Source organism: Aedes aegypti, chromosome 3 (genome assembly GCF_002204515.2).
Source record: "Aedes aegypti strain LVP_AGWG chromosome 3, AaegL5.0 Primary Assembly, whole genome shotgun sequence".
Lineage (NCBI taxonomy): Eukaryota > Metazoa > Arthropoda > Insecta > Diptera > Culicidae > Aedes > Aedes aegypti.
In genome coordinates this window covers 55,526,429-55,534,319 of record NC_035109.1, presented here as the reverse complement: position 1 = coordinate 55,534,319, position 7,891 = coordinate 55,526,429, and the positions used below count along the sequence as shown (strand labels likewise).

Below are 7,891 nucleotides of genomic sequence, written 5' to 3'. Positions count from 1 at the left end.
TTCAATCCCAGGCCCGTCCATTTCCTCGAACTTTGTAGTTGTATGTATCTGTTGTTGCTTCTATCTTCCATTCTCAATCTATCACAGTTCATAGCATTTGCTAGAACCAGAGACGAAAAAAACCCGTTTTCCTACGCTTCCATTCTTCCATTATTATAGCACGCTTTTCCTTACGCCTGATGATAGTCTGCTAACCAAACAGAAAGCATCTCTGCCATAAAATTATACCAGCCCTACACCTTCCCGCATGAATTGGCGTAGATGCAGGGGTATGTCCGGTCTACTGTGGGAGACAGTCAGTGCACCATCAATGGATCATTAAAATAACCAAAACGGTCACTATGAAAAGCATAGATAGCGCCACCGTAGCCTTGTGTGTTTGACAGAACAGCAATGCTGTCACAATGTTAAATCCCATATACAGTGGCGCCTTTGTTTTGATGCGGTGAGCACTTGCAAAAACTATCTTCAATGATCCATTCCTCCCCTTTTCCCTCATTGGTCTGCATTCTGACGTGGTAGGCGCCATTGTTGCCTAAAAATAGAAAATCACCAGCACCTATACACCAGTGATGCATTTTGAACTGAACGCGAGCCAAAAGTGAACTGAACGCGTTCTAATTTTGCACGAGAACCTAGCAAGCATTGAACTCTCGTGCAAGATTCTGCACCTGCTCAAGAACGGCCCGTTCACTTCAAAATGCACAATGAAGCTGGAAACATGAAAAACACTACATCATAAAATATTGAATTCCAATCGTTACTAATATATGGCACCTTAAATGTTTCCTAACATCTTTGCAAAACTTTGCAACATTGAAATAAGTCGTGTGTCTGCCATGACGACAGTTTTCATTCCGCGTTCAATTTTCAGCTCGCATGGGTTCAAATTTTTGAACTGCTCAATGTTCAAGCCTACTTGATCCCTCGTTCAAAAGTTTGAACTGGAACGCAAACTGAACGCGTTCAAATGCAACACTGCTATACACTGAGGGTATATGTTAGTCCTCATCAGTCATCTGGTTGGTTCCTTGTGTAAGTGCAGCTGATCTGGCGATCCTGGAGCACTTGGGCATTCACATGATTCACTTTGTCATGTGGGGTTTTTCTCCACCGAATTGTCTATACCTTTGCAATAACGACGCACTTTTTTTTCTTGGAATTACGTCCTCTCTGGGACAGAGTCTGGTGATAACGCTTCCTACACACTAAGCTCTTACGGTGAATTTCACCGTAATCTCAACAGCTGAACAGTTCGGTGAAATAAAACACCGTAATTCCGTCGAAATTTTACGGATTCCGGTGATTTTTAACGGAATACTGTAAAATTTTACCGTACTCCGTTAATTTGTTTCACCGAACTGTTCAGCTGTTGAGATTTTACAGGAATCCGTAAAATAATTTAAGTGTGGTGGGGATTGCTTATCAAACCTTCCGGTCCGCCTCATAGTTACGTACTATTTGGTGCTGGGTGTAGTTCTTGTTTTTCCAGCTGTATTGAAAAGCATGAGCCATAGTCTTTGGCATACAATCGGGTCTTTCTTTAGCAGAAAAGAACCGAAATGTCTATCGACGACCGGTGATTGCTAGCAGATATAGTGGAGAGCTTGTCTTGATACGTTCATCGCTTCAAGCTAGTTGAAAAACTGAATACACTGATTGCCTGTCGATCAGAGCCGAACTAGGCATAGATCGTCTACATACATCTGAATCTACATGTCTCCGATGTATTACATCGTTCCAGGTGGGAGTTATCTGATATGTGAATATGGTACCATAACAGAATTTTCCATCTGAACGAAGTGATAAATCATAATATTCCGCAAACTGTATCACACATCTACAGAATGTATTGCGTGAAGTTAAGACACAGCAGAGTATTGGGTACATAGGACCAAGTCCCTGCCGGGTGGCGCGAAACTGATGAGCGATAGACAATAGAATCAACAACACTGCCATAAGGGATAGTAAGCATGTGACTATTGTCGAAACTATGATTAGGAGGCAAATCAACATCCCAAGATCAAATTTTTGTTACAACCCAATGTAGGTATTATTAAATTAGGCTGTAGAAAATGATAAATATCTGATCACTTAGGAACCTTGCAACAGGTAATAAATGCCCGTAGTCTGTTTTATTCGAATACACATGTATAAATTGTTAAAATTGCCGAATCATACGCGGAATTTATTAAACGGATCATGAAATTAGGACTGAAATCATAATGATGATAGATTATCAACTTTCCTTTCGTCTTGCTATTTGTTACCGTTAGAATCACCAAACTGATTGGTTTCCCACTACTTACACCAATACAACAGCACGAAAACTGAAGTATTATAATCGCGCGTTGGAACTTTCAATATCCATATATTACATCAATAGTGAATTCTTGTATGTAGCCAGTATAAATAACAGAATCATCAACTTCTTGAACATTCTTCAACTGAAAACAGGATGCTTGTTTTATCAAACATGCTCAATCTGCACCTAAAATCTCGGATCCAAATAGTTTTCTAAATAAAAATTGTATCTAAATAAAACGTGTAGGCCAACAAAACATAATTGAGTAGGAGTTTACAAGTTACTTAGCACATGAAAAGCAGTTTAAATTAATCTATTACTAGATCAACACTAATGCTCACATTTTTATATTCTCATTTCATCATGGTCCTCATTGCTCGAGCGGAGACGAACACCCTGGAGATGGAAAAATCGACAGCGCTACGATAAGGAAACGTAACAGATGAGAAACTATCGATACATTTATCAATTATAAAACCCCGTTTTAATGTTAACACTTTGTTTCTGTTTTTTCTGTTTTTTTTTTCGTTTCAGCAATCAAATAACCGAACCAACTCTACTATCTTTTCGTTTCTTCTTCGTTATACTTATAGTCCTTCTGGCACTGAACCGAGTGGTGCGCCTTCCGCTTTCTTACTGGTGCTGTTTTTCCTGTACATTTGGCATAGTGTCGGAGGTGGTGTACTGTATTTGCTATACAACGCACTACTTTCGATATTGTGCTTGGCGTGTGGGGAAGCAGTACTAGTGGTGAAGCGGAGGGCGCCATTCGGTTTAGTGCCAGAGGGACTAAATCTATTTAATGTATCTGAAGCTTGTGGGACCGCTTTAATTCCGGCGCCTGCTTGTGGAAGATCCCGGTGTGCTAAACGGTATAGGACATGTTAACGGGGGAGGCTTGGTAGGTCCTCACCCAGCCCGTGTCTAGATGGGCGGATAATTGTCTGCCAGGGTGTGGATTGAGCAATTACAATTACAATCCGTAAAATAATTTAAGTGTGTATTCGTCTATAGTGTCAGCAATGCATATGAGAAGATTTGACCCATGCATTGCTACCTGGGTACATGCTATGCTAGCAAATCGCCGAATCTCATCCGAGTTGAGCGGATCGTGCGCCACTGTCATGGCCACAAAGGGGTGTCCTCAAGGAGGGGTACTTTCAGCTTTGCTGTGGTCTCTAGTGGTGGTCGATGATCTTCTTAATAGCTTGGAAAAAGAGCACTTCTGGTTTACTCAAATGAAGTCAAATACCTTGGCATTTCGCTTGATGCTAAACTCAATTGGAACACACATCTTCAAAACATGGTAAATAAAGGTATCAATTCTCTGTGGGTCTGCTCAAAGACCTGTGGAAAGAAGTGGGGCCAAAACGTAATATGATCATGTGGATATATAAAACCATCGTTCGGCCTAGAATAGCCTACGCTTCCCTTGTTTGGTGGCCAAAAACAAGCAGGGTTACGGCTAGAGCCAAGCTGAACAAAATCCAACGCGCTGCGTGCGTCGCCATTACTGGTGCAGTTTGGCGCCCCCTCATTCGCCCTAGATGTAATGCTTAATCTGCCCCGGCTAGATCAATTCAAAAAGCTGGATGCTGAGAAAAGCGCTCTGAGGCTAAAACGATCAATAAACCTTCTGCCAGGTGATTTAACCGGTCTGTTGGGAATTTGCCCAACGTAAAACTGCACAGGGTTTATTTCCAAGGTAATAATACCACAAACGACCGGACACGTAGGATTTACGTTTAAATGTGGCTATTATTAAATTCCTGTAATGGATGTCATGCATGTTCATGTTAGTTTACATGTTTTTACCTTAATTAATAAATGTCCATTTAGTATTTTTGCAATATATGTTTGTCCATTGTGACTTACGTTTAGTCCCGTTGTGCGCTATTGGATAATGTTTCAGTGATCATGCGAGCTTTGAGCTTCGATCTTCTAGCCTGTTAACCAAACATTATTCATTATAAGTAGTAATATTCAGTCCTAGTTTAAGTATTTCAATAGTATTTTAAGTGTTTAAATTTACCTTTGCATGTAGGTTCTCAATGTGAATAGATTTAGGGTTATGGTAATGCACTTTGTAGGCTTAAGGCGACACTGTAGATAAGATTTCATTAATTTAGCAATAACTTCCACGTAGTTCATAGAAACACTATTACCTTAAGTGAATTATAGTTAAATAGCACAATTTCAAATTGGTTTAAATGTACATAATAGTTAATAAGTAATGAAATTAGGGAAATTAATGTAGCACTAGAATGATGTTGTGGTTTTCACGGTAACAACGTTTTCTTTGTCCCCAATACCGTTGAATGATGACGTTCTATATCCCTCTTTAGGTAAGAAGGTATCATACGCTACCAGCGTAGATTGGTGTATGTAATAATTAAAGAGGCTAGATTGGATAGAGAGGCGCGCAGGTACATCAGGGTGTACTCAACACGGTCACCTAAGCATAGTAAACGAATTTTCTATAAATCCAATTGTAGAAAAATGCAGTGACTGGATGAAAATGGTTGTGAATTATGACATACCATATACGGTGTTCATTTCTTCTCGCCAAGAGTGGCAAGAAGGTGGACCGAGTATCCTCCAGGCTCAATCAAATTCTACACTGATCGATCGAAAATGAACAATCGTTCTGGATCTGGAGTGCACGGACCAAGAACTAAAATCTCTGTTCCTCTCGGACAGTTGCCTACAGTTTTTCAGGCTGAAGTTTATGCTAAGGAGTGTATCGAAAATAAGCTATCCACATATTTTCTTTCAAATCATGTAAAAAATTGATATTTTGTTCAAACAAAAAACTGATCCTGTATTGTACAAGATTTAACTTGAACATAAAGAAGACCGGATGAAATTAAAACTATTCTTTTACGAACTTTCGAACTTTTGATCAAACACTCTTCATCAAGTTCCGGACAAGAGTTGCATCACATTTTTTGGACGCTTGAGCCCAATTTTTTTTGAATTCCTGCATGTTCCCAGCTGCTTTACTAGTCTTCTTGAAGACCCTCTTCACGATTGCCCAGTAACGTTCGATGGGTCGAAGCTGAGGGCAATTTGGTGGATTGATGTTTTTCTCAATTATGCGTAGTTATAAATAGTTATAAATAGTGTTCACACGCATAATCAATACTTATAAAGTAAAAATATTAAAGTTTTCAACTGGCAGAAACGTGGCAAAGACACGAATGAGTCCACCTGGAAAACATAGTAGATATGTTGGTCTTTCTAATGCATGTAATTTTGTTTGCAACTTTTCGAGATATTTTAGTGTAAAAACGTAAATTTTCCACAATAAAACTCATAGAAAATATGAAGATATTGTCTTGGTATGTTCAGCAAGTGTTGTATTTTGAAAATATATACAGTGCTGTTCTGAATAATAGCAGCGCATGTCGATTTTCATACAAAATGCTCAACTTTGACATGCTGTAGTTTTGTTCCCTTTCAAGCAATCGAGTTGAAATTTTCTCCACAGAACTACAAATATGCCCAATTTTGTAAACACAAAATTTCAAAATTTTCAAAGCCCCGGCCGGAAAGTGAGATACTAGGTGAAATTGTTCGAAAAAATAGCAGTTTTAAAAATTTGAATTTCGGCTTGACATTATAGTTTTAAATTGTATATAACTTACCATTGGAACAATCTCCTCCTACTTATCAAACCTACATCTAAACCAAAAATGTTTAAAATATTTGTAGAAGAAAAATTTTAAAATGAAAAACTGCTATTTTTTCGAAAAATTTCACCTAGTGTCTCACTTTTCGGCAGGGACTCAGAAAAAACTGAAATTTTGTAGTTACAAAATTGATCATATTTGTAGTTCTGTGGAGAAAATTTCAGCTCGATTGCTTGAAAGGGAACAAAACTACAGCATGTCAAAGTTGTGCATTTTGTATGAAAATCGACATGCGCTGCTATTATTCAGAACAGCACTGTACATAGTCCTAGAACATTGTAAGCCATGAAAATCGCTGCGAAAAAAATTAAGTGAGTATTTGTACTTTTAAAGTGGTTTTTATATGGAAATCGCTATAAATCCTTTATTTCAATAAATAAAGTTAAAGTGTCTTCGACAACTTTTCTTCATTTATATTGCCTTCCAATGTTTCTCAATGTAATATCTGTACGTTTCTTGACCCGATGTAAAGTTCAACTAACAGGTTATCGTTTATAATAAAGTTCAAATTACAAATCATTTAACAATTCCAACAGCTTTGTCGAAGACACCAATTGCTTTTAACGAAAAAAAGAGAAAATAAAATTTTTTTATCACTTATGAGTAAATTCATCAAAAATTTGTGAATGTCAAAAGTTGCTGCTTAACATATGCAGTAACTTTGCCGAATATAGTATGGCAATATTTTCACTATTTGATACTGAAAAAGCTGATGATCGTGTTTTTTTTTGGGTTTTAAACCACTGTGCACCGGTCTAATAACTGGACACGGGTCTACCCCGTTTGGCATAATGCCATTTGGCATAATGCCGTTTGGCATAATAGTCATTTGGCATAATTTGAAAAGGAAGATACTACAATGGTACAGTCATATCCGGGACCATAATGTGCGTCAGAAAATATCATGTTCCTTAAATTAATTAACTCATTACGCGTGGTAAAGATGGACAAATTATGGGTGAAATTATGAAAAAATCCACGTGCTCGGCTGGGATTTGAACCCAGGACTCTTGTATGCTAGACGAGCGCTTTACCAACTAAGCTACCGAGCCACTTGGTGACCCAATAACTGAGTTGGTTACAAGTTAAGAATTCAAATCCCTACAGACCACGCGGACCCCTTTCATAACCCATATCCATCCATCTCATGCGAGAAGAGCGAGTGCGATTTATTTAGTGTTGAAACTGTTTGCCTACCGTACCTACATCGCTTCCACAACAACTGTATTGTGGAACAGTAAAGATGTGGGAAGGCTATCAACGTGTCGTTCTCACTCAAGTGACGACATGACTACTACAGAGAGGCAGTAACACTCTAATATAAATTGACGCTTATATTGAGCTGTTCGGTAATCCAATCCGCATGGTTATTGAATTAATTAACTCATTACGCGTGGTAAAGATGGACAAATTATGGGTGAAATTATGAAAAAAATCCACGTACTCGGCTGGGATTTGAACCCAGGACTCATGTATGCTAGACGAGCGCTTTATCAACTAAGCTACCGAGCCACTTGGTGACCCAATAACTGAGTTGGTTACAAGTTTAGAATTCAAATCCCTACAGACCACGCGGACTCCTTACGATAGGCAAACAGTTTCAACACTAAATAAATCGCACTCGCTCTTCCCGCGTGTGGTAGTTAACATGAGATGGATGGATATGGGTTATGAAATCAATTTATCATATTCCTTCTTTTTTCAAAAAACATGGCAAATCTTATGCATTGGACACATTTTTGTTATTTTTTGAATAATAATAGCACTATAATACCCCGGACATAATGGCATCGGGAATCATGTATGATATAATTCCAAAAGAGCTTTATTAGATGTTGGTTTCCTTTAAAAATAAAGATCTACAGTATGTCCTATTAATAATTAACAGCAGAAT

General features: G+C 38.3%; 1 protein-coding gene across 2 annotated transcripts in view; it reads right to left on the bottom strand.

Moving 5' to 3' along the window:
* Positions 1-4,741, bottom strand: part of LOC5579891 (putative elongator complex protein 1) — a 35,294-nt gene extending 30,553 nt beyond the window's left edge. The window contains exons 1-3 of one of the 2 annotated variants that reach the window (XM_021851984.1): positions 4,471-4,741; positions 4,338-4,408; positions 4,181-4,251 (exon numbers count right to left, since the gene is read on the bottom strand). The gene's annotated coding sequence lies outside the window, so the exon portion shown is untranslated. Of the gene's footprint in view, positions 1-4,180; positions 4,252-4,337 lie in introns of both variants that reach the window. The other variant, XM_021851986.1, reaches the window with a different exon arrangement.
* Between the last annotated feature and the right edge of the window lie 3,150 nt (positions 4,742-7,891).